Consider the following 9,110-nt stretch of genomic DNA (forward strand, 5'->3'; position numbering starts at 1 on the left):
AATGGGCCCTGGAGGATCATGGGTATACCACAGTAGGATGAAATGGCAACAGTGTCTGAGAGGGAGGACCTGCTGGTGGAGCTAAATGAGTATGTCAATCATTCCAGGCAAGGCGCTCATTGGCTGTCCCATCCAACCATGACTGCCTTCAATGGCATCCTTCCCACTGCTAAGAAGAGTATTCTTCTTGGTGACAGGACAGCTACTGAAACTGAGCTCAAGGACCCATTATAGAAATGTCTAGAAGTAAGCAATTGTTTTTTAACAACCGTGTCCTTCCATAGTGGAAGGAGAAAAACCCAGGCTCAATAAGATGATATGTTCTCCATGTGGCAACCATAACCTTCATCTAGCTTCTTAGGCTTGGCTAGGTCTCCCTGAAGGCCAGCTTTTCCTGAATTTTGAAGGGAGGCTTCAGTTTATTGTTCTTCTAAATAGCTGAGTCCTCTGACCATGCTGGTTATGACCATTTCTTGGAAGGGGTTGCTAAGAATAGAAATTTCTTTTCCAATTGAGGTTAGAATTTAATCCCTAATATGATATACAGGGTAAAATTGCAGAAAAGACCTTTTCTTTTAATGGGTTACTCTGAGGCTTTTATTTTGGCTATAGAACCACTGAAGAGTCTTGACTGAGGCAACCCTGCAGAGTACACTAGAGATATGAGGACTCCAGACTCTAGCTGGGAAGTGTAGTGAGAGAAACAAAGATTTGGACCAATCACATGATTCCAGAGCTGGGATTTCCATCAGGTCTCACTGGGGAGTCAGGCGTGGCTTTGAACTTCTAAGGAAGTGGTGGCAGGGAGGAGGAGGGAGCCCATGGGACAACAGAGGCTGTGCAAGCACTGGGCCAGCCTGTAGCCATCTCAGTGACATCAGAGAAAGATTCCAGGCAGCTGGCGTTGAATGAGGCCTCCAGATATTACCAGCCCATGGTTTGCTTGGCCAGGAGGAGTGGGGTCCTGAAGACCCTGCCAATATTCTTGGGCTTGCTGCCCAGCTCCTCCTCAATTCTGAGGATCTGATTGTATTTATCCAGGCACTCAGATCAGCAAAGGGCACCATTTGTTTTAATGCACATTACTTAGTTAGTTAGTTAGTCAGTCAGTCAGTTAGTTAGTTAGTTAGTTAGTTAGTCAGTCAGTCAGTTAGTTAGTTAGTTAGTTAGTTAGTCAGTCAGTCAGTTAGTTATTATTCGATATATTCTCTATTTACATTTCAAATTATTTCCCCTTTCCTGGATCCCCCCCTCCCGGAAAGTCCCATAAGCCCTCTTCCCTGCCCCTGTTCCCCAATCTACCCCTTCCTAGTTCCCTGTCCAGGTATTCCCCTACACTGCTGCACTGAGCCTTTCCAGGACCAGGGGCCAATCCTTTCTTCTTCTTGGGCATCATTTGATATGTGAATTGTGTCTTGGGTATTCCAAGCTTCTAGGCTAATATCCGCTTATCAATGAGTACATACCATGAGTGTTCTTTTGTGGGTGGGTTACCTCACTTAGGATGATATTCTCCAGTTCCATCCATTTGTCTAAGAATTTCATGAATTCATTGTTTTTAATGGCTGGATAGTACTCCATTGTGTAGATATACCACATTTTCTGTATCTATTCCCCCATTGAGGGACATCTGGGTTCTTTCCAGCTTCTGGCTATTACAAATAAGAGCACCAATTTTGATCTGCCCAGCACAAAGCCTGAACACTGGATCAGTGCTAAAAATATCCTCAGTCTCCCCAAAGCAATGGGACAGACACCACAAGGCCCCAGTCATTGAATTGGGCCAGCCTGATAGACCTGTAGTGACTTAGTCACAGAACTGATCTGATTCCCTCTGTGCGGGAGGCAATTGTAGGACTTCTGGCCCACAGCCTAAGCAATCCGCTTAGGGTTGGTCACCATGAGATCAATCCAATCACCTGGATACCTGCACTAGCTGTGAACTTCTGCCAAACTTCACAGACAGGCTAGTCAAATGGACCCCTGGTGAACATCACTGAATAATCTCAGATGAAGGATTTGTATGGTTCAGCCAGCTGGTCAGCGGTGGTGTAGTTGCTGGTGTCACCAGGAGACGTGAAGTCCTGAAGAAGTCAGAAGCAGCCACATTCATGTGGATGACAACCTGATTAGTGTTGCCCGGTCTTCTCGGTTGTATTCAGCAGCAACACCAGCAGCTCCACCAGTGCCAGCACTCCAGGATGTTAGGTAAAAATCTACCTTCATTGCTTACATTCTCCACCACCTACATTCATGGGATCTTTCCCGTATTTCTCCTTAATGATGTTCTTCAGGTTGTGGCAAATATCTGCTCCAATGTGCATGGCTTTCTGAAAACTGGACACACCCACAGGGAAATCCTGAACCCTTGCATAAAGGGTTTGTTGCTAACATGAAAACCACTGTTTATCATACTGAAAGCCAAAAGGGGACAGGACAACTTTAGAGTTTCCAACATTGTCAATGATGTGACAGTACAGAGGCACCCCCTTTTCCACAGCACCAGCTTTTCAGATAGCTGGGAACACCCCAGGATGGCATTTGCACTATGTTTAGATTTCTTTGCAGTCCCATCCATCATATTCTCTTCCATTCCACAACCTTCAGTTTCTTGCTAGCCAGAGTAGGTGCAACAACGGTTCTACTGATGTGCCTTTGAGACACCCGTCCCTGTGGGGCCAGGGAAGCCATGGAGCTATGAGGAGCAGGCCTGGAGCAAGAGTAGGAAACTCTCATCCTGAAATTGGCAAGAGTAGGGTGGCTCTCCTCCTTGCCCTGAGCCTGCATGTAGACATGTGGTCCCTTACCTTTACCCCACCAGAGGAGGACACTTAGTCCAGTAGCTAGGTTAAACTCCTTTTCCCCTTATAAGGTCAAATGCAGTAGCAACTAGAATTCTTCCTTGTTCAAATGAGGTATCCCCAGCACCCTGGCTCAAGCCACTGATACTTGCTCACCTGAATAGCCCCTACTTACTCCCCCACAGGTTTAAATAGCCTTTGTCCCCCCATTAAATGAGCTGTCTCACTGAAGCTTGACTGTTTTCATCATGCTCACTAGCCCCCTGAGGTTTCCATCCTCCCTGTCATTTCTGCCTTGGTTCCCTGCTCAGGATCCACCAGTTGTGACCCCAGTCACACAAATAAATAAGGCTCAGGAAGCAGAGCCTGAATGATACTTCTTCCCTGTAATGTGCCTTATCATTGTCCTAGAGTTCCAGGGCCTCACAAAAGCCAATGCCTCCATAATAGCAGCCTGTTAGAGACCTTTGAAGTACAGAGATCAACCTTAACATTGGGATCCCCACAAGATTCAAAGATCTCTCTGCCATGGATCTTGATACTAGACATAGTACATTTCTGGCCACTAGATAACAACACAGGAAAAAAACAAGGAACTCAACAAGCAGCAAGAAGACCATTAACAGGAGGTGTGATTAATGGTCTGCCCAAGTCCCCATGATGCTTTTCCAGGAAGGACCTTTAAGAGGAATGATGGGTACCATGCCCTCTTAAATAAATTAGTCTGCTTATGCAAGTAAGAGATTAATGTTATCTCTGAGTCTGCCTTTGTCTCATATAGTCCTTGTCCCCCAGCATTTGATGCCCTGTGCCATTTTGGCACTTTACTGGTAATAAGTCTCTCAAGAGATTCAGTCTTTCATCCTTGGACCAGATCTGTAAACCAAATCAAGTCCCTTTTTATCACTTACGTAGATTGTGGTATTATGTTATTTGCTATAGAAAACTGATTAAATAGCTATCAGATACACCAAGGCTCTAGGTTAACCAACAAGTCCAAATTCACACAAGAAACAATCGATGGAACTGGAACGTGGTCTCAGATCAGGCTACAAAGCCTAAACTCTATTTGGTGATTAGATAGGAAGTGGTGCCTGTGGAATTCAAAATAAGTTATTGCATTGTCAGTGTGTGGCTTCTAAACTGGCCCATAATAAATGTGTAATACAAGTCAATGCTCTGGTCCCCAGTCACACTGGGAAGGGGTTTTTATAATAGTGGATTAGCTTTGCAAGTTAAAGTGACTATTGTCACTTCAAATACAAAAGATAGAGGTTCCCTCCAGTTGTTGGAATGCAGTACAGACAAAGGTAAAATGAGGTCACCCAGGTCTCCATACAGACTTTCCATCCTTTCTCCCACCACAGGCAAGCCAGGCAACATCTCTGACCTTGTGCAGATGAACATGATTGAAATGTACTTTCTCAAACTCCTGGAAAAGGTTCATCTTCAGCACCAATTTGTGTGGATTTGGAATCACCTAGACACACCTCTAGTGTGCCAATGAGAAAGTTTCCAGGGAGGCTTAACTGAGGGAAGATGGCTCCCTGAATATGGGCAGCACTATCCACTAGACTTGGCATTCCAGACCAAATAAAAAGGAAAGAAAAAAAGCTGGTCTCTGTGTGTGTGTGTGTGTCTGTCTCTGTCTGTCTTTGTCTCTGTCTCTCTCTGCCTCTCTCTGTGTGTCTCTCTGTCTCTCTCTTTCTCTTTCTCTTTCTTTTTCTCTTTCTCTTTCTCTCTGCTTCCTGACTTTGAACACAATGAAACCAGACACCTCACACTCCTGGCTCAATGCCTTCCCTGTCACTATGAACTGAATTCCCTCTAACCAAGGACACAAATTCACCTTCACTTTTGCAGCTGTGTTTGTACAATGAGCAAAGTAACAAGTGCTTTAGTCAGTTTCAGCCTGGAGTATCTGTGCCTCTCCCAGAGAAGCAGAGATCTAAAACAATAAAGAAGGGGATGATAGCCCTACCAAATACAGTCTACAAAGAGGGATGTATGCCCTCAACCCATGCTCTTACTCCCAAACTTCTGGTTGATATGACTAAGACATTATAAATTTCCTTGAAGGCACTCTTGACCTCAGCATACATTTTTGTCATTAGGAAACCATTACCTGCAAAGCCTAGGGCAGGTCACCCACACTCTGAGCTTCAGAATTTTTCACTGTAACCATTGCTGCTCTGAAGATGTACTGTTGTATAGAGTATGGTATCTGGAACTGTAAGCATTTGATAATAACTTCATATATAACAACTAATCAAATATTTAGTTACTCTTTGTGTGAAGATGGTACTGAGGGGAGAGGTTGAATCTGAGGCTAGTCAAGTGCTCTGTCACTGAGAGAATCCTCAGCTGTGCTGGCTAGTTTTATGTCAACTTGACACAAGTGAGAGTTATCTGAAAGGAGGAACCTTCAACTGAAAAAAATTCCCCCAAAAGATCTGGCTATAGAGCATTTTCTTAATTAGTGATTGGTGGGGGAGGACCCAGCCCATTGTGAGTGGAGCATCCCTGGTCTGGTGGTCCTGGGTTCTATAAGAAAGCAGGGTGAACAAGTATGGAGCACAATCCAATAAGCAGCACTCCTTCTGGGCCTTTGCATCAGCTCCTGTCTTCTACCACATTGGAATTCCTGTCCTAACTTCTGTAAATGATGGGCTGCAATGTGGAAGTATAAGAAAAATAAACCCTTTCCTCCCCAACTTGCTTTTGGATATGGGTTTTAATCACAGCAATAGAAACCCTAACTAAGACACCAGTCCTAAATGCCTCAGCAATAGAAGCTCTCAGCTGGCCAGAGTTGTTCATACCTGTAATGCCAGCATTTGGAAGACTTGGGCAAGAGAATCATGAGTTCAACGTCATCCTGGGCTACATGGTGAGATCCTGTCACAAAACCAAAACCAAGTAACAGAAATATCCCATACTCATGCACTTTAACAGTAGAGCAAAAAATGAAAACTGACCCCAGAGAAGAAAGTAGTTCTGGGCATGGGAAAGATCCCTCCCTACTGTTTTCAGTCAAATACCTAAAGAATCCAGAAGAATGCCAAGAGTTCTGTTTGCTATTTTGATGTTGGTACTCGGAACCTATGGGTGGGTAGAAGGATGTTCCCGGTTCTTTCAACAACCTATGTAGAGAGGGAAGCCTTAGATATTCTCTTTTTTATTTTCTCATAGAAAGGAAAGCTTTCCTATCTGGCTAGTATCTTTTGGTTTTATTGCTGTGAAGACACAACATGACCATGGCAACTCTTTTAAAGGAAAACATTTAATTTGGGGCTGGCTTACAGTTTCAGAGGTTTAGTCTATTATCATCATTGTGGGAAGCGAGGTGGCATGCAGGCAGACATGGTGCTGGAGGATCCAAGAGTCCTATATTTTGATCCACAGGCAACAGAGACCATGTATCACATTGGGAATAGCTTGAACATATATGACCTCAAAAGTCTGCCTCCACAGCTACTCCAATAAGACCACACTTCCTAATAGTGCTATTTCCTATAGGCCAAGCATTCAAACACACGAGTCTATGGGGGCCATACCTATTTAAACCCTCAATAGCTGTTGTGGTAGTTTGAATATGCTTAGCCCCTAGAGTGGCACTATTAGGAAGTGTGGCATTGTTGGAGTAGGTGCAAACTTGTTGGAGAGAGTGTGTCACTGTGGGGGTGGCTTTGAGAGAGCTTCCTATCTTCCTAAGAATTCAGTCTTCTCTTAGCAGCCTTCAGACAAAGATGTAGAACGTTCAGCTCCTCCTGCGCCATGCCTGCCTGGATGCTGCCATGGTCCTGCCTCTGAACCTAGAAGCCAGCCCCAATGAAATGTTGTCCTTATAAGAGTTGCCTTGGTCACAATATCTGCTCACACTAGTAAAACCCTAACTAAGACAGCTGGCTAGCTTTTTTTGTCAGCTTAACACAAGCTAGAGTCATCTTAGAAGAGGGAGCCTCAACTGAGCAAAAATACTCTATCACATTGACCTGTGTGCCATTTTCTTGATTAATAGTTGATGTTGGGAGGCTTAGCTCACTGTAGGCCATGCCACCCCTGTGTTGGTGGTTCTGGGGTATATAAGAAAGAAAAATGAGCAACTCATGATGATCAAGCTGGTAAGCAGTACTCCTCCATGGCCTCTACATCAGTCGCTGCCTCCAGCCTCCTGGTTTGACTTCCCTTGATGGTACACTCTAACATGAGGTGAAAGGCGAGTAAGTACGCCTTTCCACTCCAAGCAGCTTTTGGTCTTTATCACAGTAATGCAGAATACACTAGAACAATGTCTGTGGCATTTTTAATGAGAAATGTCCTCCCTAGGCTCAAGCATTTAAGCACCATTGATGGAAATGGTTGGTGAGAGGTTATGAGGGGTGCCACCATATGAAGGAAGCACATCTTTAAGATTTTAAGCTTCACCTCACTTCTGGTTCATTCTCTACTTTGTTGTTTGCTGTTAAAGATGTGAAATCTCCTCCACCATCTTTGCTCACAGACGGACCAGACACACAACACCAGGTACACAGAGATATCCCAAATTTAATATCATTCGGGACACAGCCTGCCAGGCTTCTGCCTGCACCTAAGGCCTGGGCAGCTCTGTGGGTTGTCTGTGTGCCAGTCCTGTCCTGGGACACTTGCCCTGCAGAGTGATCGGCACTTGGAAGGGATCCACATAGCCTCCTCCATCTTTGCTCCTGGATGGACCAAGCAGGCAACACCAGGTACACAGAGACAACCAGAGTATAACATTGCTTGGGGCAAGGCAGACCAGGTCTCCAACAACACCAAAGAGTAGGGTAGCCCATCAGCAATCTGTTCCAGGGGAAACCCAGTCATCCAGTGGAGCTGAAATAGCATTACGGGCTCACAGGAGGTTCAAACACCAGCCAGTGCCAACAGGACCAACTAATGCCAGAGATAACCAGATGGCAAAAGGCAAATGTAGGAATGTTACTCACAGAAATCAAGGCAATATGGCAGCATGTGAACCCAATTCTCTGACAACAGCAAGTCCTGGATAACCCAACACACCAGAAAAACAAGATTTGGATTTAAAGTCACATCTCATGATGCTATTAGAGGATTACAAGAAGAACATAAATAAATCTCTTAAAGAAATACAGGAGAACATGAATAAGGCAAAAGCCCTTACAATGGAAACACAAAAATCACTTAAAGAAATTCAGGAGAATATGGGTCAACAGCTAGAAACCAATAAAGAAATGCAAAAATCACTTAAAGAAATGCAGGAGAACTTGGGTCAACAGACAGAAGTCATGAAAGAGGAAACACAAAAATCTCTTAAAGAATTATAGGAAAACACAAACAAACAAGTGAAGGAACTGAATAAAACCATTCAGGATCTAAAAACAGAGGTAGAAACAGCTAAGAAATCATAAAAGGAGACAACTTTGAAGATAGAAAACATTGGGAAGAAATCAGGGGTCATAGATGCCAATATCAACAACAGAATACAAGAAATAGAAGAAAGAATCTCAGGTGCCGAAGATACCATAGAAAGTATTGACACAACAGTCAAAGAAAATGCAAAATGCAAAAAGCTTGTAACCCAAAATATCCAGGAAATCCAGGACACAATGAGAAGACTAAACCTAAGGATTATAGGTATAGATGAGAGTGAAGATTTACAACTTAAAGGGTCAGCAAATATCTTCAACAAAATTATGGAAGAAAACTTCCCTAACCTAAAGAGAGAGGTGCCCGTGAATATATAAGAAGCGTACAGAACTCCAAACAGACTGGACCAGAACAGAAATACCTCCCATCACATAATAATCAAAACCCCAAATATACTAAACAAACAAACAAAAAAGAATATTAAAAGCAGTAAGAGAAAAAAGTCAAGTAACATATAAAGGAAGATCTATCAGAATTACACCAGACTTCTCACCAGAGACCATGAAAGCTAGAAGATCCTGGGCAGATCTCATACAGACTCTAAGAGAACACAAATGCCAGCCAAGACTACTATACCCAGCAAAACTCTCAATCACCATAGATGGAAAAAACCAAGATATTCCATGCTAAAACCAAATTTACACAATATCCTTCCACAAACCCAGCCCTACAAAGGATAATAGGTAGAAAACACCAACACAAGAAGGGAAAGTACACCATGGAAAAAGCAAGATAGTAAGTAACCTTCATTCATCAAACCCAAGAGAAGATAACCACTCGAACATAAAAGTAACATCAAAAATAACAGGAAGAAATAATCTCTATTCCTTAATATCTCTTAACATCCATGGACTCAATTCCCCAGTAAAAAGACATAGA

The 9,110-nt window shown here is 43.5% G+C and overlaps 1 pseudogene; it reads right to left on the reverse strand.

Annotated features, from left to right (window-relative positions):
• Positions 1 to 305: 305 nt before the first annotated feature.
• Positions 306 to 2,787, reverse strand: LOC127687702 (alpha-enolase-like; annotated as a pseudogene).
• Positions 2,788 to 9,110: the final 6,323 nt, after the last annotated feature.

Source organism: Apodemus sylvaticus, chromosome 1, assembly GCF_947179515.1.
Source record: "Apodemus sylvaticus chromosome 1, mApoSyl1.1, whole genome shotgun sequence".
NCBI lineage: Eukaryota > Metazoa > Chordata > Mammalia > Rodentia > Muridae > Apodemus > Apodemus sylvaticus.